This window comes from Aquarana catesbeiana, linkage group LG02, assembly GCF_042186555.1.
Source record: "Aquarana catesbeiana isolate 2022-GZ linkage group LG02, ASM4218655v1, whole genome shotgun sequence".
Taxonomy (NCBI): domain Eukaryota; kingdom Metazoa; phylum Chordata; class Amphibia; order Anura; family Ranidae; genus Aquarana; species Aquarana catesbeiana.
The window spans coordinates 796,767,149-796,791,258 of NC_133325.1; positions in this window are offsets into that span (position 1 = coordinate 796,767,149).

Consider the following 24,110-nt stretch of genomic DNA (forward strand, 5'->3'; position numbering starts at 1 on the left):
CTTAGGACAATAAATAGGTATGCTGCCCCCCTAAAAGGAGCTCCCCTAGGGGTACTACAAAAGTACACAGATAGATAGAATAATGGGGTGATGGCGCTCCCTATAAATAGTTATGTTGGGCGTGAGCAGGTGTAAGAGGGAGAGATGGAGAGCCAACGTGCTGACCCCAGAGTGGGGGTACCCCACCTAGATGCAGATTATATGTATAAATATACTACTACACATACAATCCCCCTCTGACAAAGTATATAAATAATATAAAATATCGTAATGATATATATAAAAATGATAGATCCCAAATTATTAACCCAGTGTGTGTTGAAATATACCATAGGTGATATCCACATTAAGTGCCAAAATACCTCTCAATGGTGTAGAATAGTCAGTGAACGGTGCAATAACCAGATTAACTATGGTAATACCCCTAGTGGTAGGTTAGTGGTATACCTCCATAGCTAAAAAATGAACCATAAACTGCAACCAATAGTAATAGAAATAATAATAGTAATGCCCATAGATCACCATATAGCTAAAAAAAACTAGTTTGATAAGCTATACTCTGCGGCCAAGTTATAAAGTCCATAGGAATTATAAGCAAACAAAAATTATATAGTGGAGACAGTAGCAGTTGTTTGCACTCCACCTGCATCTGCTACTGTCTCCATCTAGCGTAACAGCTTGCCGGCTGTTTTTATGCTCGATTGGGTGTAGCATTATCCTTCCAGCTACACCTAAGACTGGAGTGTGTATATATATTTTTAGCTATCTTGCTGCTGCATTTATTTTAGTCAGTTTGCTGCTGGACTAGTTTTTTATTGGAGTTTTTTAATGTTTTAATAAAATTTAATTTACTACACTATGGGAGCCTATTATTCCTTCTTTCCTATATGAGGGAATTTCCATGACCAGGCTCAACTATTTTTATGAATACTGAGGACTACCCCTGGAGCTCCATTGATTACGCTGGCAAGAAGACCGCAGAGGCTATATCTATATGCGCATTGCCCCTTTGGGGTGACTGGATCTGGTGAGTGGGGACCCTTGAGGGGGAGCACAAAGTCACCAAGGATATTGAGAGCACTCAAGTCACCTTTTTGAAAATTCTTTTTCACCATTTTGAAGAAAACTTAATGCACAAATTATGGACTATTATATGAACACTATATAATTTTTGTTTGCTTATAATTCCTATGGACTTTATAACTTGGCCGCAGAGTATAGCTTATTAAACTAGTTTTTTAGCTATATGGTGATCTATGGGCATTACTATTATTATTTCTATTGCTATTGGTTGCAGTTTATGGTTCATTTTTTAGCTATGGAGGTATACCACTAACCTACCACTAGGGGTATTACCATAGTTAATCTGGTTATTGCACCGTTCACTGACTATTCTACACCATTGAGAGGTATTTTGGCACTTTATGTGGATATCACCTATGGTATATTTCAACACACACTGGGTTAATAATTTGGGACCTATCATTTTTATATATATCATTACGATATTTTATATTATTTATATAATTTGTCGGAGGGGGATTGTATGTGTAGTAGTATATTTATACATATAATCTGCATCTAGGTGGGGTACCCCCACTCTGGGGTCAGCACGTTGGCTCTCCATCTCTCCCTCTTACACCTGCTCACGCCCAACATAACTATTTATAGGGAGCGCCATCACCCCCTTTTTCTATCTGTAGAATGGATGACATTTGGCAGTATATATAGGAGAGGAGTGCGGGGAGTATTACAGTGGGAAGTATTTTAGGAGATAAGTAGTATAGAGTCTGATATGAGGCAGTATGTACAGGTGAGGAGTGCAGAGGGTATTATAGTTTGGAGGGTGTAAACAGGGGGTAGTATGTGTAGGAGAGGAGTGCAGGATGACAGGGTGCAGTATGTGTGGGAAAAGAGTATGGGGGGTGTGGTCAGGGATGGACTGGCCATCGGGACTACCAGGAGATTCCCGGTGGGCCGATGGCTCAGTGTGGCCAGTTTCACTTTGAGCCGCATCTGCGGTGTGCGGCGATCTACCTGTCAACCGCCAACAGCTGGCACCTGAGGGGTAGATCGAGATTAGCCAGCATGCAGAGTAGCGCAGGGAGCTTCTGTTGAAGTTCTCTCTCTCTCGTGTCATCACGCTGTTCCCCGGCGGCCCCTCCTCTCTTTTTGTCTATACCAATTGGCTTGTAAGATCGTCTGGTATAGACAAGAAGAGAGGAGGGGCCGCCGGGGAACAGCGTGATGACACGAGAGAGAGAACTTACTACTACAGAAGCTCCCTGCGCTACTCTGCATGCTGGCTAGCAAGATCCCACAATGTGCCCTGATTATGTGCCACATAATGTGCCCCGTGCCACAATGTGCCCCGTGCCCCATCACATGCCCTGATGTGCCATGTGCCCCATGCCCTAATGTGCCATGTGGCCTGATGTGCCCCATAATGTGCCATGTGCCCCATCATGTGCCCTGATGTGCCATAATGTGCCCTGTGGCCTGATGTGCTGCGTGCCCCGATGTGCCCCATGCCCTGATGTGTCCCAATGTGCTTTGCCCTGATGTCCTGTGCCCCGGTGTGCTGTGGCTCAATGTCGTGTGCCCTGATGTGCTGTGTCCAGATGTGCTATACCCTGATCTGCTGTGCCATGTACCCTGATGTACTGTACCCTGATGTACTGTGCCCTATTAGCTGATGTGCTGGGCTCTGTACCCTGATGTGCTGTGCCCTGATGTACTGGGCTCTGTACCCTGATGTGCGGTGCCCTGATGTACAGTGCCCCGACATGGGGTGGTATGGAGAGGAGTAGAGGGGGTCAGACATGGGGTGGTATGGAAAGGAGTACAGGGGGTCAGACATGGGATGGTATGGTAAGGAGTACAGGGGGTCAGACATGGGATGGTATGGAAAGGTGTACAGGGGGTCAGACATGGGATGGCATGGAGAGGAGTATAGGGGGTCAGACATGGGGTGGTATGAGGAGGAGTAGAGGGGGTCAGACATGGGGCGGTATGGAGAGGAGTACAGGGGGGTCAGACATGGGGCGGTATGGAGAGGAGTACAGGGGGGTCAGACATGGGGCGGTATGGAGAGGAGTACAGGGGGGTCAGACATGGGGCGGTATGGAGAGGAGTACAGGGGGGTCAGACATGGGGCGGTATGGAGAGGAGTACAGGGGGGTCAGACATGGGGCGGTATGGAGAGGAGTACAGGGGGGTCAGACATGGGGCGGTATGGAGAGGAGTACAGGGGGGTCAGACATGGGGCGGTATGGAGAGGAGTACAGGGGGGTCAGACATGGGGCGGTATGGAGAGGAGTACAGGGGGGTCAGACATGGGGCGGTATGGAGAGGAGTACAGGGGGGGTCAGACATGGGGCTGTATGGAGAGGAGTACATGGGATGGTATGGAGAGGAGTACAGGGGGTCAGACATGGAGATTTCAAGGTGTCGCCCATATAAATTGGTTGGATATCGGTGTACCGGTACTGGACAGATCTCTTGGTTCTATCCGGCTGGTGTCGGAGGTCTCTGGTCATACCTGGTTATGCTGCCACCGAACATCCTCCTCTAATGTCTGCTCTCCAAGCAGACCTGTACTACATCCCCCCCCTATCATACTACATGTATAGAAAGGCGGGCTCCAGTGTATGGAGGAGAGGAGTACTGGAGGGGAGGACAGGGTGCAATGTGTGTAGGAGTAGAGGAGTACTGGAGGGGAGGACAGGGTGCAATGTGTGTAGGAGGAGAGGAGTACTGGAGGGGAGGACAGGGTGCAATGTGTGTAGGAGGAGAGGAGTACTGGAGGGGAGGACAGGGTGCAATGTGTGTAGGAGGAGAGGAGTACTGGAGGGGAGGACAGGGTGCAATGTGTGTAGGAGGAGAGGAGTACTGGAGGGGAGGACAGGGTGCATTGTGTGTAGTAGGAGAGGAGTACTGGAGGGGAGGATAGGGTGCAATGTGTGTAGGAGGAGAGGAGTACTGGAGGGGAGGACAGGGTGCAATGTGTGTAGGGGGGGGACAGGGTGCAATGTGTGTAGGAGGAGAGGAGTACTGGAGGGGCGGACAGGGTGCAATGTGTGTAGGAGGAGAGGAGTACTGGAGGGGAGGATAGGGTGCAATGTGTGTAGGAGGAGAGGAGTACTGGAGGGGAGGACAGGGTGCAATGTGTGTAGGAGGAGAGGAGTACTGGAGGGGAGGACAGGGTGCAATGTGTGTAGGAGGAGAGGAGTACTGGAGGGGAGGACAGGGTGCAATGTGTGTAGGAGGAGAGGAGTACTGGAGGGGAGGACAGGGTGCAATGTGTGTAGGAGGAGAGGAGTACTGGAGGGGAGGACAGGGTGCAATGTGTGTAGGAGGAGAGGAGTACTGGAGGGGAGGACAGGGTGCAATGTGTGTAGGAGGAGAGGAGTACTGGAGGGGAGGACAGGGTGCAATGTGTGTAGGAGGAGAGGAGTACTGGAGGGGAGGACAGGGTGCAATGTGTGTAGGAGGAGAGGAGTACTGGAGGGGAGGACAGGGAGCAATGCGTGTAGGAGGAGGAGAGAAGTACTGGAGGGGAGGACAGGGTGCAATGCGTGTAGGAGGAGGAGAGAAGTTGTCAGGCTCCTACTTACCAGACCGGCGAGTCCAATCGGGCAGAGGGTAGGCTCCCTTACGCGTCCGACTAACGGCCCCTGGTAGAGTAAACAGAAGGCACGAAAGTACGGAGTGGTAAGAGAGCCTGTATTCACTGTCCAGGTACTGCAGGGTTAACAGATGAGAAGGCTGAAGCTGGCTGGAGCACAGGCACAAGACTGAGCAGGTTTGTTTGGAAAGCAGGCTGGGTAGACAACAGACAGGCAGCTGGGATCCAGGGGAGCAGGCAGACGGATGGTCAGGAGGCAGGCCGGGTTCGGTAACAGACAGACGGCAAAGGTACAGTGGAGCAGGCAAGCGGATGGTCAACCAAGCAGAAGTCAGGTACAGGCAGAGTTCAGGGAGGGGTCCAGGAGACAAGGCCGGGTCAGCAGGTAATCAGGAATGGTCAAGGTACAAGGTCAGGCACTAGGACGACTAGCTGTTGATCAGGCAGCACTGGTCACAGGGGCACGCCAGCTTAAATGCATCTTTTGGCGCCAAACGACGTGCACGCGCGCGCCCCGGCACACACAGGCGCGCGCACCCGCCAACGCCCGCGCGCGCGCCCCCGCACACCGGCGTGCACAGCAGGACGACCCTGGACACACACACCAGCACCGCGAGGAACACGCACAGCGGGGTCCACAGGAACGCGCGCGCCGACGCGCCCTGCCGCACACCACCGCGAGCACCCTGCCTGCCGAGGTACGCCCTCTGACAGTGCCCCCTCCTCAAGGGCAGCCTCTGGATGCCCAGCTGGGCCAACCTGGTTGCATGGGAGTCCTTGAAAGCTTGTAACAATTCATCAGCATGGAGATTACTTTCAGGCTCCCAAGAGTTATCCTCGGGTCCATACCCCTTCCATTTAATGAGGTACTGGAACTGATTCTGCCTCTTTCTACAATCCAGGATTGCCTCGATTTCGAATTCCTCCTCATTGTTGACCATAACAGACTCCGGTGGCTTGGCCTTACGATCAGAAAAGGAATCAGGAATAACTGGTTTCAACAATGACACATGAAAGACCGGGTGAATTCTAAGGGACTCCGGCAGATTAAGTTCATATGCGACATCATTCACTTTTCTTTTCACCTGAAAAGGACCCATAAACTTAGGTCCCAACTTCCTGGAGGGACAAGCCAACTTTAAGTTACTTGTGGAAAGCCACACTTGGTTACCAGGTTCAAGGACAAGTTCTCCACGTCTTTTCTTGTCAAACATCTTCTTGAAGGATGCCTGGGACTGGGCCATGGTCTCCTGCAAGATCTTACAGTTTTTAGAGAAGAACTCCATTGTTTCAGTTACCGCAGGCAGGGTACATTCCGGGATAGAACTGGGAAGGAAGGAAGGGTTGAATCCATAATTGGCAAAGAAGGGTGTCTGGTTGATAGCTGAATGTAGGGAGTTGTATGAAAATTCAGCGACTGGTAACAGGGACACCCAGTCATCTTGCGAAAACACAGAAAAGCAACGGAGGTATTGCTCCAGCGTCTGGTTAGTTCTTTCTGTCTGGCCGTTTGTCTGAGGGTGATAGGCCGAAGAAAATGCCAATTCAATTTCCAGCGCACCACACAGTGCCCTCCAGAACTGGGAGGTGAACTGGGAACCCCGATCCGATACAATATTCGCGGGTACCCCATGTAGTCTCACTATTTCTTTGACAAAGATCTTCGCCGTTTCTACGGCTGTGGGTGTACCCTTCATGGGGAGAAAGTGTGCCATCTTGGACAGTCTATCGATCACCACAAAGATGGTCGAGAAACCTTCAGATGGGGGTAGCTCCACGATGAAGTCCATTGATAACATTCTCCAAGGCCTGTCAGGAATCGGTAAGGGTTTCAACAAACCCCAGGCCCTTGAGCGGTTGCTTTTATTCCGGGCACAAGTGTGGCAAGAACCCACATACCTTTTACAGTCTTCCAATAATCGTGGCCACCAAAAGGTGCGTTGCACCAATTCAGTCGTTTTCCGGGCTCCGAAGTGACCTGCCAGCTTGTGGTCGTGGCACAATTCCAATACCAGCACTCTAAGTTTTTCAGGAACCAAAATCTTGCCTTCGTGCCAGAGCAACCCATCACTTAAACTGGTCCCAGTAGGTTGAGGAATTCCTGAGGAGGCTTGCCTAATTCTGGAAATTAAATCTCCCTGGAGAAGTAAAAAATTTCCCACTGGCAGGATAGTATCTGGAGGAGCAATTTTCTTGGAATCATGAAACATTCGAGATAAAGCATCAGGTTTTCCATTCTTGGATCCGGGTCTGTACGTGATGTGAAAGGAGAAGCGGGAAAAAAAAAGTGCCCATCTAGCCTGTCGTGGTTTAAGTCTCTTGGCTGACCTTAGGTATTCCAAGTTCTTGTGATCGGTATAAATGAGAACAGGATGTACAGCACCCTCCAGCAGATAGCGCCATTCCTCCAGAGCCGCCTTGATGGCCAAAAGTTCCCGATCTCCCACATCATAATTCCTTTCTGACAACGAGAGTTTGCGGGAAAAGAATGCTACCGGGAACAAAAGGGCTTTGGGGCCCTGGCGTTGAGAAAGTACTGCCCCCACTGCGATCTCCGAAGCATCAACTTCCAGCACAAACGGTAGCGCAGGGTCAGGGTGTTTAAGGATAGAGGCAGATGTGAACAGTCCCTTTAATTTCTCGAAAGCTGCTTGTGCTCTGGATGTCCAACAGAATCGTGCTCCCTGTTTTGTAAGTTCCGTTATGGGAGAAATGATTTTAGAAAAGTCTTTAATGAATTTCCTGTAAAAGTTAGAAAATCCTACGAAACGTTGGACCCCTTTTTTGTCTGTAGGTGCAGGCCAGTCCAGGATGGCAGACACTTTTTGTGGATCCATCTTAATACCTTCCACAGAAATAATGAGGCCCAAAAACTGGATACTTTGAAGTTCGAATTCACATTTGTCAAGTTTAGCGTATAGGCCATGTTGCCTGAGCCGAGCAAGAACATTCCGGACGTGCCTGCGGTGATCAGCCAAGGAAGAGGAGAAGATGAGTATGTCGTCCAGATAAACAATGACGTAGAGGTCCAGGAATTCTCTAAAGATGTCGTTCACAAAGTGCTGGAACGTGGCTGGGGCACTATAAAGACCGAAGGGCATGACCAGGTACTCGAAATGCCCAAAACGAGTGCGAAAGGCGGTCTTCCACTCATCACCCTCTTGGATGCGAATTAGATTGTATGCACCACGAAGATCCAATTTAGTGAAAATTCTGGCAGTGCCCAGCCTTTGGAATAACTCAGGTACCAGGGGAAGCGGGTAACGATTCTTAATTGTTATCTTGTTCAATTCGCGGTAATCGATACATGGTCGCAGGGAATGGTCTTTCTTCTCTACAAAGAATAAGCCAGCACCGGCTGGGGAAGTGGACGGGCGGATAAATTTTTTCTTCAGGTTTTCATCTAGGTACTGCTTCAGGGTACCCAGCTCCTGCTCAGTCAGTGGGAAGATCCGGCTGAAAGGTACCTCGGTTCCTGGAAGCAGTTCAATAGGGCAGTCGTAGGGCCTGTGTGGAGGTAGTAATTCTGCACCCTTTTTGCTAAACACATCCGCAAAATCTTGGTAAGGCTCAGGAATAGCTTGGAGCAGTTCAACATCAGGATGTAAACAGAGAAGTTGGGTAACCTCACGGCCGACCCTTTGTAGACAATGTTGTAGACAATATCCTGAGAGAAACTCAACATTACCAGCAGCCCAGTTGATTTGAGGGTTGTGAACCTGTAGCCATGGTATTCCTAGGATAACTGGGAAAAGGGGTGAGGAGATGGCATCCAAACAGAGATATTCCCGGTGTTGATGGCCCATGATAGCTTCTAAGGGGATGGTTTCTTGAGTAACCGGACCGGAACGGAGAGTAGAGCCATCTGCAAGATGAACCGCCAGGCTTTGAGTTTTGGGTTGGAGAGGGATGTCATGCTGGAGGGAGGAGCCGGATGTTGAGGCGGGGTTAGTGTGGACGCCAAGCTCGTCCTGTGTGCACGCAGCACGGGCTCTCCCAAAATGCGGCTGATCGGAGACATGGCCGTATAGCTTCCCCCCACGGCCCCCCCGCCCGTCTTCCCGAGGCTGTCTGAAAGCGGCAGGACACCCGCCGAACCCGCCGAACCCCCCGGTGAAAAAACTAAAGATCCGGAGCTGAAGAGAGAGCCTGATGGCAGTGCAGCAGCAGTAAGGTAGGAAGGAGGCTCAGAACAGCTGAGAGGGAGGATCGCAGTGAGCCCTCGGAGCTTTGAAAAGAGCTGGACACCGTCGGAGTAGGTAAAAAAAAAAAAAAAAAAAAACTTATGAGGAGTTGCCAAACCCAGGAGGAAGGAAGTAGCGGCAGTGTCCTGGGTGAGTTTGAAAAAAAAAAAAGTAGATGTGACAGTTTATGCTGAACAGTTGTGAATGGTCTAAGATGCAGGATTGTGAAAACCCATAAGGGGAAAACGAGGGAGGAATCTTATGCAGGACTGTTGGGGAAACTGGTATTGTATGCTGTGTCATTTTGTGCCTCCTCCGCCGTAACTATAGAGTATTAAACGCTGTAGAGACATTGGTCTCATCTGACTTATCTGACCTGTACGACGTGGGGGACTGAACTGTTTAGCTAAAGGATTACTCCTGCCTTAGAGATAAGGAAGTGGAGTATAGTAGATAGATCTCGGCCCCGACAATAGACTGAGCAGACCCTCACCCCCAATCCTCTTCACAAGAAGCAGTAGACAACCTTTGGAGGTATAGGAAGAAGCAACCAATCAGCGACTTGGACGCCAGAAAAAACCCTCAGTTAGGAAACAGGAGGAGATGAGGGGTAAGGCTGGGAAAGGGACCCCAGGAATTCCACCTAGAGTGAGCGCTAGTCCGGGAACTATAAGAAAATATATAATACAAGAAGGGACAAAAGAAAACTCGGAGAACTCGTCTGGAACAAAAAATAAACAAACAGAGAGCCCGCAGAGGAACGGAACAAAGAAACAGCCGGCAGTGACGGAGACCCCAGTAGGAGGCGCGACGCTGTTAGACGAATCATCAATGGAGACCCGACAAAAAAAACAGCTACCAACTAAGGATGAAATGGCGGAAATGTTCACAAAATTAGAAGTGTCAATAAAAGGCGAAATCGCAATAATACAGGAGAGGGATGTCATGCTGAGAAGCGAAGGTCCGGTCGATAAAACAACTGCAGGCTCCAGAGTCAATGACGGCTGGAACTTGGATAGCCTTTCCGGGAAGCTGTAAAATGACAGAGATAGTTAGGTGTGCGCCAACAGTGGGTACAATAGTAGCACAGGTACGATCAGCAGAGCGACACTTACGCGTCTTGTTGGGGCAACTGCTGGCGCAGTGCCCGGGTTCCCCGCAGTAGAGGCAAAGGTTATGTGCCCGTCTGCGTAATTTCTCTTCTGGGGTCAAGGAGGGACGAAGTAGACCAAGCTGCATTGGTTCTGGTGCATCACTGGCCGAGACTGGTGAGGGAGCGGAAGATCTGCTGGGAGGACAGGGTACTTGTGGGAGCATCCAGGTGGGACGAAAGGTACTGGTGGTTCTTTCGGTACGTCGTTCTCTCAACCTACGGTCTATTTGGATGGACAGGTTGATTAGCTCTTCCAGGGTCTGAGGTACCCCTACCCGTGCCAACTCATCCTTGAGAGGATCTGACAACCCCATCCTAAACTGATGGCGCAAAGCAGCGTCATTCCACGCTGTATCAGAGCTCCAGCGTCTGAACTCGACGGCATAATCTTCTGCCGCTCGACGGCCTTGACGAAGGACATGTAAGGTGGCTTCCGCGGTGGCGGTAAGCTGGGGGTCTTCGTATAGTTGAGACATAGCATCGAAGAAGGCATCCAGGCTTTCCAAGACAGCAGACTTTTGCTCCAAAAGTCGGTGAGCCCATGTTTGAGGTTCGCCAGATAGTAAGGAGATAACGAAGCCCACCTTAGTGGCTTCTAGAGAGAATGTGCGTGGCTGAAGGGCAAAGTAGAGATTACAGGCATTCCGGAAAGCACGATACCTACTTCGGTCTCCAAGGAATCTTTCAGGTACTGGTACCTTTGGCTCTGGAGGTAACATGACCACGGAGGGTGCTGAGGTTGCAGCTGCGGACCCCTGCGGCCCGGAAGGTGCGGATAAGGCCTGTACACGCTCTTCCAGGCTTGAGTATCCCTCTTGTAGGCTCTTCACGGCCTGGGTTAGACCCGTCAGATGTCTGCAGAGTTCATCCATGGGAGAAGCCCCCTGCCCGGACTCGGTCATGGCTGCCTGATACTGTCAGGCTCCTACTTACCAGACCGGCGAGTCCAATCGGGCAGAGGGTAGGCTCCCTTACGCGTCCGACTAACGGCCCCTGGTAGAGTAAACAGAAGGCACGAAAGTACGGAGTGGTATGAGAGCCTGTATTCACTGTCCAGGTACTGCAGGGTTAACAGATGAGAAGGCTGAAGCTGGCTGGAGCACAGGCACAAGACTGAGCAGGTTTGTTTGGAAAGCAGGCTGGGTAGACAACAGACAGGCAGCTGGGATCCAGGGAAGCAGGCAGACGGATGGTCAGGAGGCAGGCCGGGTTCGGTAACAGACAGACGGCAAAGGTACAGTGGAGCAGGCAAGCGGATGGTCAACCAAGCAGAAGTCAGGTACAGGCGGAGTTCAGGGAGGGGTCCAGGAGACAAGGCCGGGTCAGCAGGTAATCAGGAACGGTCAAGGTACAAGGTCAGGCACTAGGACGACTAGCTGTTGATCAGGCAGCACTGGTCACAGGGGCACGCCAGCTTAAATGCATCTTTTGGCGCCAAACGACGTGCACGCGCGCGCCCCGGCACACACAGGCACGCGCACCCGCCAACGTCCGCGCGCCCCCGCACACCGGCGTGCACAGCAGGATGACCCTGGACACACACACCAGCACCGCGAGGAACACGCACAGCGGGGTCCACAGGAACGCGCGCGCCGACGCGCCCTGCCGCACACCACCGCGAGCACCCTGTCTGCCGAGGTACGCCCTCTGACAGAAGTACTGGAGGGGAGGACAGGGTGCAATGCGTGTAGGAGGAGGAGAGGAGTACTGGAGGGGAGGACAGGGTGCAATGCGTGTAGGAGGAGGAGAGGAGTACTGGAGGGGAGGACAGGGTGCAATGCGTGTAGGAGGAGGAGAGGAGTACTGGAGGGGAGGACAGGGTGCAATGCGTGTAGGAGGAGGAGAGGAGTACTGGAGGGGAGGACAGGGTGCAATGCGTGTAGGAGGAGGAGAGGAGTACTGGAGGGGATGACAGGGTGCAATGCATGTAGGAGGAGAGGAGTACTGGAGGGGAGGACAGGGTGCAATGCGTGTAGGAGGAGGAGAGGAGTACTGGAGGGGAGGACAGGGTGCAATGCGTGTAGGGGAGGAGAGGAGTACTGGAGGGGAGGACAGGGTGCAATGCATGTAGGGGGAGGAGAGGAGTACTGGAGGGGAGGACAGGGTGCAATGCGTGTAGGAGGAGAGGAGTACTGGAGGGGAGGACAGGGTGCAATGCGTGTAGGAGGAGAGGAGTACTGGAGGGGAGGACAGGGTGCAATGCGTGTAGAAGGAGAGGAGTACTGGAGGGGAGGACAGGGTGCAATGCGTGTAGAAGGAGAGGAGTACTGGAGGGGAGGACAGGGTGCAATGTGTGTAGAAGGAGAGGAGTACTGGAGGGGAGGACAGGGTGCAATGCGTGTAGAAGGAGAGGAGTACTGGAGGGGAGGACAGGGTGCAGTGTGTGTAGGAGAGGAGTACTGGAGGATATTATAATTTGGAGGGTGTATGGGAGAGAACTGAGGAGGGTATAAGCAGCGGGTAGTATGTGTAGGAGAGGAGTGCAGAATGACAGTATGTGTGGGAAAAGAGTATTTGTGGTTGGGGGGGTGAAGGTAATATGTATGTAGAATATGAAGAGATCCCATACATAATACTCTCTGCACTCCTCTCCATTATATTGTCTCCTATGAGGATCATACAGCTAGTTCTAGATACAGTGATCAGTATGATGGAAGGTGATGAGCACAGGAGAGGAGTGCAAGATCATCAATGGGGCAGTACATAGAGAGGAAAGGAGTACAGGAGGGTCCCCTCTATTTTATGAGCCCCCCCTACTTTATAAACAATGCTGCCTGTTCAGTCTGCTGAAATCACCCCCCATACTGAGCTGACCCCCCAATATCACCCCCCATACTGAGCTGACCCCCCCAATATCACCCCCATACTGAGCTGACCCCCCAATATCACCCCCCATACTGAGCTGACCCCCCAATATCACCCCCCATACTGAGCTGACCCCCAATTCCCTCAATTGTTTCCACCACCACAATGAAAACCCCTCCATTCCATCTGACCCCCATTATCAGACCCCCCAATACACACAAATCCTCTACCCCCCTATCACACTCTTATCCGGTGTCTCACCCCGTATCCCCCGGTTCTGTGTGTTCAGTTTTTGCGTCCTCGACTCCTTTTTCCGTTCGCTTGTGTCCGTCTCAATTCAGAACTGTGCACTTCCCCGCCTAATCACAAAAGATGAGCGATGTGCGCGTTCTTCGCCTTCTCCCGCCTCCGAACTGGGATAGATATAGATATTTGAGTGCCCGTTCCGCCGTCACTGCGCCTTCACCTGATTGGTCAGTGTGATGAGAGGGGCGGATACAATGTATCGGAGGAGACATGTGCTGATTGTAGTGTTTGGATACAATGTATCGGATGACAGGACACCGGCCCGGTGTCTTGCCGAGAAAGTTCCCTCGGCGGATAAGTTCCTCCCTGTACTGCGCAGGCGCAGCACCTGCGCAGTACGGACTACTGTCAGCCGCCGGAGATAGCCGAAGCGCAAACTCTTCAATCAGCTGTACACGGCGCCTGCGCCCTGGGTCCAGGTTCCTTCCCCACCATCCAAGTGGACCTAGAGGGGGAATCTAAAAGAGCCGAGCGAAGCGAGGCCGTGCCCGAAGCGTGGCAAGCGAAGCGAGCCCGCGAGGGGCCCTCTTACAGGCACCGTGTACTGCTGATTTTCAGCTATTCTGCTTCGGCTATTTCCGCCGGATCCGGAGGGGGGAACTTATCCGCTGAGCGGAACTTTCTCGGCAGAACACCGGCTTCCTCACATCTGCCCGGACTGTGATGGATGTGTAGCCCGGACTCTCCCCGGTGATGATCCTTCTCTAATCTCCGGAGGTGACCCGGAGTGATCGGGAGAAGCTGCAAATCCTCCGCACGGAGTTTTGTTTTTCTGAATGCAGCCTCTATGGTGATGAGCGGAGCACCGACTGATCTTCTGTGTATTGGGAGGGTGCAGACCCCCCCACTCTGACAGTTGGTTATACTGCCACCATAATACAGACCGATCATCCTCCTCTGTCTGCGGTTGCTCTCCAATTAGGCAGGGCTGCCCCCCCACCCGTCTTCCCGATTCCCACACACATGCAGCCCACGGTGGCCAGGTTGCTGTAGCTGCGCCGCTGTGTATGGGTGTGCTTGGCAGAGTGTGGGGGGCGTGTGACTCACACCCCCATAAGCGGCCGGTGACTGGCGGAGGTGGAGCCTTATGCTCTGCCTACCCTCCTCCGCACTGCTTTCCTTTTTCCTTTCCTTTTCCTTTTCCTTTCCTCGGCACCGGGACGGGGTCTGGCTGTGACATCAGGAGGAGGAGAGAGAGAGGAGCACGAGGGAAACCCCCAGGACATCAGCAGGTAAAATTTATTGAGTAAATTCTATCAGTGTTATCGGCACAGTAGCAGCATTTGATGGGTACAATGGTGACATTTGATGGCACAATGGCTACAATTGATGGGCACAGTGGCAGCAATTGATGGCACAGTGGCTGCATTTGATGGGCACAGTGGCTGCGTTTGATGGGCACAGTGGCTGCGTTTGATGGGCACAGTGGCTGCGTTTGATGGGCACAGTGGTTGCATTTGAGGGCACAATGGTTGCGTTTGATGGGGCACAGTAGCTGTGTTTGATGGCACAGTGGCTACAATTGAGCACAGTGGCAGCATTTGATGGGTACAGTGGCAGCATTTGATGGGCACAGTGGCTGCATTTGAGGGCACAGTGGCTGCGTTTTGATGGGCACAGTGGCAGCATTTGAGGGCACAGTGGCAGCGTTTGATGGGCACAGTGGCTGCATTTGAGGGCACAGTGAGGCTGCAATTGATGTCTTTTTTCTGAATTTTTTAGTTTGTTTGCGCCCCTCAAAAAATTTGGAGCACCAGCCGCCACTGGCATGTGCAAAGTGTTCCATGCATGCTAAAATCAATGCAAACCCATTAAACTGTCCACATTTAGTGAAAGTGCATTAATATGCAGATTATGATATTGCAATAAAGTGCTCCATCAATGATTAAAGAGGAGCTCCGCCCCCATTCCCCCACCCCAAAAACATTCAAACTCAGCAGCTACAAATACTGTAGCTGCTGATTTTTAATATTAGGACACTTACCTGTCCAGGGATCCCGCGATGTTGACACCTCAGACGATTTTCGGATTGGCTCTTGGGTTTTGCCACCATCATTCATTGTTAGGGAAACCGTCTGGTTCCCTACTGCACATGTGCGAAGCGCGTTGCACTTTCTGAATGGCCCAGTGGAGGAAGGAGGAGGGGAGGCAAACTTTAGAGGGGACAGCGCAGTCTCTCAGGAGTGGGGAAGGGTGCCTGTCAAAAACAGGTACCCGTTTCCCCCTCCCCCTGAAAGTTGCCAAATGAGCCTAAAGAGGAAGGGGTGTGGTTTACAGATAATAGGGTGGGTCTTAAACAGGAAGGGGTGTGGCTTCGGCAGGAAGGGGTGGGCCATATTTAAATTGGGGGGGTGCATGAGTTTAGTCAGGCCTAGGGCAGCACAAAACCTAAATACACCACTGCAAGCGGGTCTATTTCTCCAACCCCCCCCTTACTATCCTTTCCTGTACCCCCCTTTACTATCCTTTCCTGTACCCCCCTTTACTATCCTTTCCTGTACCACCCTTACTATCCTTTCCTGCACCCCCTGTAACGAGCCCCTTGCTCACTCGGTTCTACTCTCCCGACACTCCTCTGCAGCTATAGAATCAGATTGCAGATCGCAACATCTGATTGCTCGGTCCTCCAATGCTCCGGGATTAGAACTACAGCTATGTGCCGTTCTAACCCAGTTGTGATAGCTCAGAACAAACACCAGGCAGGCTGTATGTAAGTTCAACCAGGAATCTCTTTTATTGCAATATACAGGCTCTTTTATACAATAAAAGAGGAGGTACAGACCTCCTGTCATATTACTCTAACAATACAGCTGTAACCTAATTAACCTAATTAACATGAGCTAATTAACTAATCCCTTTAGACAGCCTAGATGACTCAGACATGACCTTTAGGCCAGACACAATAGCAGAGTTAATTAAACACAAACAACAATGGGGATCTAATGACTCTTAGATCCTATACTAGAGACTTATTTACAATACACATTTTAGCAGACAACAGACAGGTAGCTGGAATTGATGACATTAGCATTTAACAGTAGGAGTCCCAACGGTATGAATCGGTCACTATTCCAATATGGCAAATCCAGGGTCCCCAGAGTCTGTGTGTCCTGGGGGACCAGGACCCGAATCCACAGTAATAACGCCTCAAGGGTCCCCAGGCATACAGCTCACAAAGAGCACCGTTCCCCCAAATGCCAGGGCCCATGATCGATCGGCAAGAGGCTAGCATACAGTCCCCTCCAAAAGTCTCTCTGCTGGCTAGGTCTGTCACATTTCTCCCCTTTTGGCAGGAGACTAACACAGGAGGAGACCCCAGACGGGTTGACTCCGAAGTTAGTCAGTAGTTCCAGTCCACTAATGCCTGTACCCACACAGTACCCCAAACAAATTGTTCCAAACAAAGCATTACTCACCCAGCCAACCTCTGGCTCTCTCAGAGAACATATCTGCCGTTGGGGAGAGGCCTGGACTGGCCCTTCTCCTTGGAGTCCTTTCTGCCGCTGGAGAGAAGACAGGGTGTCTGGGCTCACTCTGTCATGCTGTTGGGGATCTGGGCCGACTGCCCAGCATCCCTGGGGTATACAGGTGGAGACTGAAGTCCCATCCACCTTCACAGGAAATCCATCCTCTGTTAGTTGAGGGCAGAGGCCAGCAGTACTCGGCCCTGTTGCCAGCCCTTCTGCTGGAAACCCCACACCATTTGCTCTGGCTAACTGTTGGGGAGGGACAACACACACCTCCTCTCCCTTCTCCCCCTGTATCTGCTGCTGGGAAGTGATTGCCACCTTCTCACCCTGAGCCTCCGAAACTGCCACAGGTGTGGGGCAGAGGTCTTGGACCCTCTGTCCGGTTGCCAGCGCTTCAGCTGGGGAAGTTCCTTGTAACTTCACAGATACTTCTGTTGGTGCTGGGCAGAGCACAGTGAAGTTTGGCCCTAATAACAGCTCCTCTTCTGCTGGAGGCTCACCAGGTTGTTCTTCCTCAGCAGAAAAGTCTATCAAATCCCCGGTCTCTGCAACTGGTGTCTGGGGATAAAGGTTCACCATCTCCTCTCCGTGGAACCCAGAAGATGCTATCAGTGCTGGGAAGAGGTTAGCAGAGCTCTGCCCTGTTGTCAGCACTTCAGGTTTGGGGACGGCAATCTTTAGATTTTCCACTGCCGATTCTCTGGCATTCTGCTGGACATGCACATTCCTCCATCCAAGATCATCCAATGCAGAAACAGGTTCATCAAGGTCAGTCAGCACTTGCTGCATCTGCCATAAGACCTCCGCCTCCATAGCTGCGGGGGCAGTTTGGAAAAGCACACTGTGACTCTGCCACATTGTCAACGCTTCAGCCAGGATTTCGGAGTTGTCAGCTGGTATTTCCTGATAGTCCCAGGCAAAGGGAGCCCCACCCTGCTGCTGAGCGGAGTCTAACAGCTGTTTGTAGGCGATCTCCAGCTCCCATTCCTGAACGGCCAGAAACTCCAAATCTTCCTGTGACCAGTGCACTTCTGAGACAGTCAGTCTTTGCTCTCTGTGCTCCATTATTTCCTCCAAACGCCACTCCCGATCACTTCCAAAGTCAGGGTCCCTGGACAGCCTCCAGTATAACAATCCCAGGCCATCGTAGTCAAAGCCTTCAGTGGGGCTGTCATCCGCTGTCCACGGGCACACTTGGGCTACATACCACTGGAGGGCTCTGTAGCTCTCGTCCAACCGCATTTCTGCCCGGATCAGCCTGCTTAACTCGGCTGTCCACTCCTGGTTCAGCTGTTCCCCCAAAAACAGAAATCGTACTTCATTCTGTGACCAGTACCTTACATGGATGGAGGGGAGTACTTTTCCCTGGTGTCGCTGTTCACGGGCTAGCGCTTCCTTCCAGAGTTCACAGCGGATAAAGTCAAACCATTTTAGCAGGACCTGCTCTGATACTTGTCCTCTGTGCTGTATCTGCATCTCTCGCAACCTCCTTCTGAATTCCTCATCCATGGTGGCTGGTATCTCTCCTCTCCTGCTATCTGGACCTTGGATCCAGGTGATGGTTTGGATGTGTTCACGGCAAGGAAGCACGATCCCACCATTCCCTTCACGGCTCTCAAGTAAGTCTTTCAGCGTGGCTCTCCTGCAGGCTGGTTTGGAGTGTCCCCGTAACTGGAGAGCAAATCCCACTGCTGCCACCAATGTAACAAGCCCCTTGCTCGCTCGGTTCCACTCTCCCGACACTCCTCTGCAGCTATAGAATCAGATTGCAGATCGCAACATCTGATTGCTCGGTCATCCAATGCTCCGGGATTAGAACTACAGCTATGTGCCGTTCTAACTCAGTTGTGTAGCTCAGAACAAACACCAGGTAGGCTGTATGTAAGTTCAACCAGGAATCTCTTTTATTGCAATATACAGGCTCTTTTATACACTAAAAGAGGAGGTGCAGACCTCCTGCTCATATTACTCTAACAATACAGCTGTAACCTAATTAACCTAATTAACATGAGCTAATTAACTAATCCCTTTAGACAGCCTAGATGACTCAGACATGACCTTTAGGCCAGACTGGCCATCTTGTAGTTCAGAAAATCCAATCAACATTATCACAATAGCAGAGTCAATTAACACAAACCACAATGGGGATCTAATGACTCTTAGATCCCATACTAGAGACTTATTTACAATACACATTTTAGCAGACAACAGACAGGTAGCTGGAATTGATGACATTAGCATTTAACAGTAACGGTATGAATCAGTCACTATTCCAATATGGCAAATTCAGGGTCCCCCCAGTCTGTGTCCTGGGGGACCAGGACCCGAATCCACAGTAATAACGCCTCAAGGGTCCCCAGGCATACAGCTCACAAAAAGCACCGTTCCCCCAAATGCCAGTGCCCACGATCGATCGGCAAGAGGCTAGCATACAGTCCCCTCAAAAAGTCTCTCTCCCGGCTAGGTCTGTCACACCCCCCCTTTACTATCCTTTCCTGTACCCCCCCTTACTATCCTTTCCTGTACACCCCCTTACTATCCTTTCCTGTACCCCCCTTACTATCCTTTCCTGTACCACCCCCTTACTATCCTTTCCTGTACCACCCCCCTTACTATCCATTCCTGTACCACCCCCCCCTTAGTATCCTTTCCTGTACCAATCCCTTTACTATCCTTTCCTGTACCAATCCCCTTACTATCCTTCCCTGTACCCCCCCTTACTATCCTTTCCTGTACCCCCCCTTACTATCCTTTCCTGTACCCCCCCTTACTATCCTTTTCTGTACTCCCCCTTCTAACCTTTCCTGTACCCCCCTTACTAACCTTTCCTGTACCACCCCCCCTTACTATCCTTCCCTGTAACCCCCCCCTACTATGCTTCCTTGTAACTCCCCCCCCCACTATCCTTCCCTGTAACCCCTCCCCCTTCTGTCCTTCCCTAAACCCCCCTATCCTTCCTTGTATCCCCTCCCCCACTGTCATATGCAAGAAAGGAGTGGAAGAGTAGGAAAGCAGGCAGTGTATACAGGAGAGGAGTGCTGGATGGGGAGGACAGCAGGCAGTGTATACAGAATTAAAGCGGATGTGTTCAGAAGAGGAGTGTAGAATGGATGACATTTGGCAGTATATATAGGAGAGAAGTGCGGGGAGTATTACAGTGAGAAGTATTTTAGGAGATAAGTAGTATAGAGTCTGATATGAGGCAGTATGTACAGGTGAGGAGTGCAGGGGGTATTATAGTTTGGAGGGTGTAAACAGGGGGTAGTATGTGTAGGAGAGGAGTGCAGAATGACAGGGTGCAGTATGTGTGGGAAAAGAGTATGGTGTGGTGTGGAGGTAATGTGTACAGAAGATGAAGAGATCCCATACATAATACTCTCTGCACTCCTCTCCTCTATTTTGCCCCCTATGAAGATCATACAGCTAGTTCTAGATACAGACAGTGATCAGTATGATGGAAGGTGATGAGCACAGGAGAGGAGTGCAAGATCCCCAATATCACACCCCCATACTAAGCTGACCCCCAATATCACCCCCCCATACTGGGCTGACCCCCAATATCACCCCCCAGTACTATATGGTTCATTTTCCCTCAATTGTTTCCACCACCACAATGAAAACCCCTCCATTCCATCTGACCCCCATTATCAGACCCCCCAATACACACAAATCCTCCACCCCCTATCACACTCTTATCCGGTGTCTCATCCCGTATCCCCCGGTTCTGTGTATTCAGTTTTTGCGTCCTCGACTCCTTTTTCCGTTCGCTTGTGTCCGTCTCAACTCAGAACTGTGCACTTCCCCGCCTGGTCATAAAAGATGAGCGATGTGCGCGTGCCGCCCCCCTCGGCCCCCCTCGCCCCCGGCTCGCCCCCCGCCCCGGCTCCCCCCCTCGCCACCCCCCCGCCTCCTGTACCCCCCTTACTATCCTATCCTGTACCCCCCCTTACTATCCTTTCCTGTACCCCCCCTTACTATCCTTTCCTGTACCCCCCTCTTACTATCCTTTCCTGTACCCCCCCTTACTATCCTTTCCTGTACTCCCCCTTACTATCCTTTCCTGTACCCCCCCTACTATCCTTTCCTGTACCCCCCCTTACTATCTTTCCTGTACCCCCCTTTACTATCCTTTCCTGTACCCCCCCTTACTATCCTTTCCTGTACCCCCCCCCTTACTATCCTTTCCTGTACCCCCCCTTACTATCCTTTCCTGTACCCCCCCTTACTATTCTTTCATGTACCCCCGCCTTACTATTCTTTCCTGTACCCCCCTTACTATTCTTTCCTGTACCCCCCCTTACTATTCTTTCCTGTACCCCCCCTTACTATTCTTTCCTGTACCCCCCCTTACTATTCTTTCCTGTACCCCCCCTTACTATTCTTTCCTGTACCCCCTTACTATTCTTTCCTGTACCCCCTTACTATTCTTTCCTGTACCCCCCTTACTATCCTTTCCTGTACCCCCTTACTATCCTTCCCTGGAACTACCCGCCCCCCACTATTCTTCCCTGGAACTCACTCCCCCCACTATCCTTCCCTGGAACTCCCCCCCCACTATCCTTCCCTGGAACTACCCCCCCACTATCCTTCCCTGGAACCCCCCCCCCACTATCCTTCCCTGGAACTCCCCCCACTGTCCTTCCCTTATCCTTCCCTATACCCCCCCTTACTATCCTTTCCTGTACCCCCCTCTTACTATCCTTTCCTGTACCCCCCCTTACTATCCTTTCCTGTACCCCCCCTACTATCCTTTCCTGTACCCCCCCACTATCCTTTCCTGTACCCCCCCTTACTATCCTTTCCTGTACCCCCCCTTACTATCCTTTCCTGTACCCCCCCTTACTATCCTTTCCTGTACCCCCCCTTACTATCCTTTCCTGTACCCCCCCTTACTATCCTTTCCTGTACCCCCCCTTACTATCCTTTCCTGTACCCCCCCTTACTATTCTTTCCTGTACCCCGCCTTACTATTCTTTCATGTACCCCCCTTACTATTCTTTCCTGTACCCCCCTTACTATTCTTTCCTGTACCCCCCCTTACTATTCTTTCCTGTACCCCCTTACTATTCTTTCCTGTACCCCCCTTACTATCCTTTCCTGTACCCCCTTACTATCCTTCCCTGGAACTACCCGCCCCCCACTATTCTTCCCTGGAACTCACTCCCCCCACTATCCTTCCCTGGAACTCCCCCCCCCCACTATCCTTCCCTGGAACTCCCCCCCACTATCCTTCCCTGGAACTCCCCCCACTGTCCTTCCCTTATCCTTCCCTATACCCCCCCCTGCTGTCCTTCCCTATACCCCCCCTGCTGTCCTTCCCTATACCCCCCCTGCTATCATTCCCTATACCCCCACCCTGCTATCCTCCCCTATACCCCCACCCTGCTATCCTTCCCTATACCCCCACCCTGCTATCCTTCCCTATACCTTCTCTGCTATCCTTCCCTATACCCCCACCCTGCTATCCTTCCCTATACCCCCCTGCTATCCTTCCCTATACCCCCCCGCTATCCTTCCCTATACCCCCCCTGCTATCCTTCCCTATACCCCCCCTGCTATCCTTCCCTATACCCCCCCTGCTATCCTTCCCTATACCCCCCCCTGCTATCCTTCCCTATACCCCCCCTGCTATCCTTCCCTATACCCCCCCTGCTATCCTTCCCTATACCCCCCTGCTATCCTTCCCTATACCCCCCCTGCTATCCTTCCCTATAACCCCGCTATCCTTCCCTATACACCCCCCTCCCCTGCTATCCTTCCCTATACCCCCCCGCTATCCTTCCCTATACCCCCCCGCTATCCTTCCCTATACCCCCCTGCTATCCTTCCCTATACCCCCCCTGCTATCCTTCCCTATAACCCCGCTATCCTTCCCTATACACCCCCCTCCCCTGCTATCCTTCCCTATACCCCCCCGCTATCCTTCCCTATACACCCCCCTGTTATCCTTCCCTATACCCCCCCTGCTATCCTTCCCTATACCCCCCCTGCTATCCTTCCCTATACCCCCCCTGCTATCCTTCCCTATACCCCCCCTGCTATCCTTCCCTATACCCCCCCCTGCTATCCTTCCCTATACCCCCCCCCTGCTATCCTTCCCTATACCCCCCCTGCTATCCTTCCCTATACCCCCCCTGCTATCCTTCCCTATACCCCCCCTGCTATCCTTCCCTATACCCCCCCTGCTATCCTTCCCTATACCCCCCCTGCTATCCTTCCCTATACCCCCCCCCCTGCTATCCTTCCCTATACCCCCCTGCTATCCTTCCCTATACCCCCCCTGCTATCCTTCCCTATACCCCCCCTGCTATCCTTCCCTATACCCCCCCTGCTATCCTTCCCTATACCCCCCCTGCTATCCTTCCCTATACCCCCCCTGCTATCCTTCCCTATACACCCCACCCCTGCTATCCTTCCCTATACACCCCACCCCTGCTATCCTTTGCTGTACCCCCCTTCTATCCTTCCCTGTACCCCCTCCCCCACTGTCATATGCAAGAAAGAGGAGTGGAAGAGTAGGAAAGCAGGCAGGGTATACAGGAGAGGAGTGCTGGATGGGGAGGACAGCAGGCAGTGTATACAGAATTAAAGTGGATGTGTTCAGAAGAGGAGCGCAGAATGGATGACATTTGGCAGTATATATGGGAGAGGAGTGCGGGGAGTATTACAGTGGGAAGCATTTTAGGAGATAAGTAGTATAGAGTCTGATATGAGGCAGTATGTACAGGGGGTATTATAGTTTGGAGGGTGTAAACAGGGGGCAGTATGTGTAGGAGAGGAGTGCAGAATGACAGGGTGCAGTATGTGTGGGAAAAGAGTATGGGGGGGTGTGGAGGTAATGTGTACAGAATATGAAGAGATCCCATACAGACCATAATACTCTCTGCACTCCTCTCCTCTATATTGCCTCCCATGAGGTTCATACAGCTAGTTCTAGATACAGACAGTGATCAGTATGATGGAAGGCAATGAGAACAGGAGAGGAGTGTGCAAGATCATCAATGGGGCAGTACATAGAGAGGAAAGGAGTACAAGGGGGTCCCCACCGCTGACCCCCAGTACATACACAGTGACGCTCCCTTTACCCCAAAGTACTCTCACCCTTCGCTTTCCCTATTACACGGTATCCTGGTGTCTCACCCCGCATCTGTATATTCCGCCTCCTCCTATACTGGGACGGTACTGCGCCACCGGCTACTGAATATTACATCCCCTTATCCTTATATAGTGGCCGCCGTATGTACTGGTCCTGCCTCTTGGCCGTGGAAAGGGATATTTATGTACCGGTCCTGCCTCTTGGCTGTGGGGAGGGATATCCGTGTATGTACACTCTGGGGGTAGTAGTTCCGGGAGGGGGAGGGATATCCGTGTAAGTACACTCTGGGGGTATTAGTTCCGGGAGGGGGAGGGATATCCGTGTATGTACACTCTGGGGGTAGTAGTTCCGGGAGGGGGAGGAATATAAGTGTATGTATACTCTGGGGGTAGTAGTTCCGGGAGGGGGAGGGATATCCGTGTATGTACACTCTGGGGGTAGTAGTTCTGGGAGGGGGAGGGATATCCGT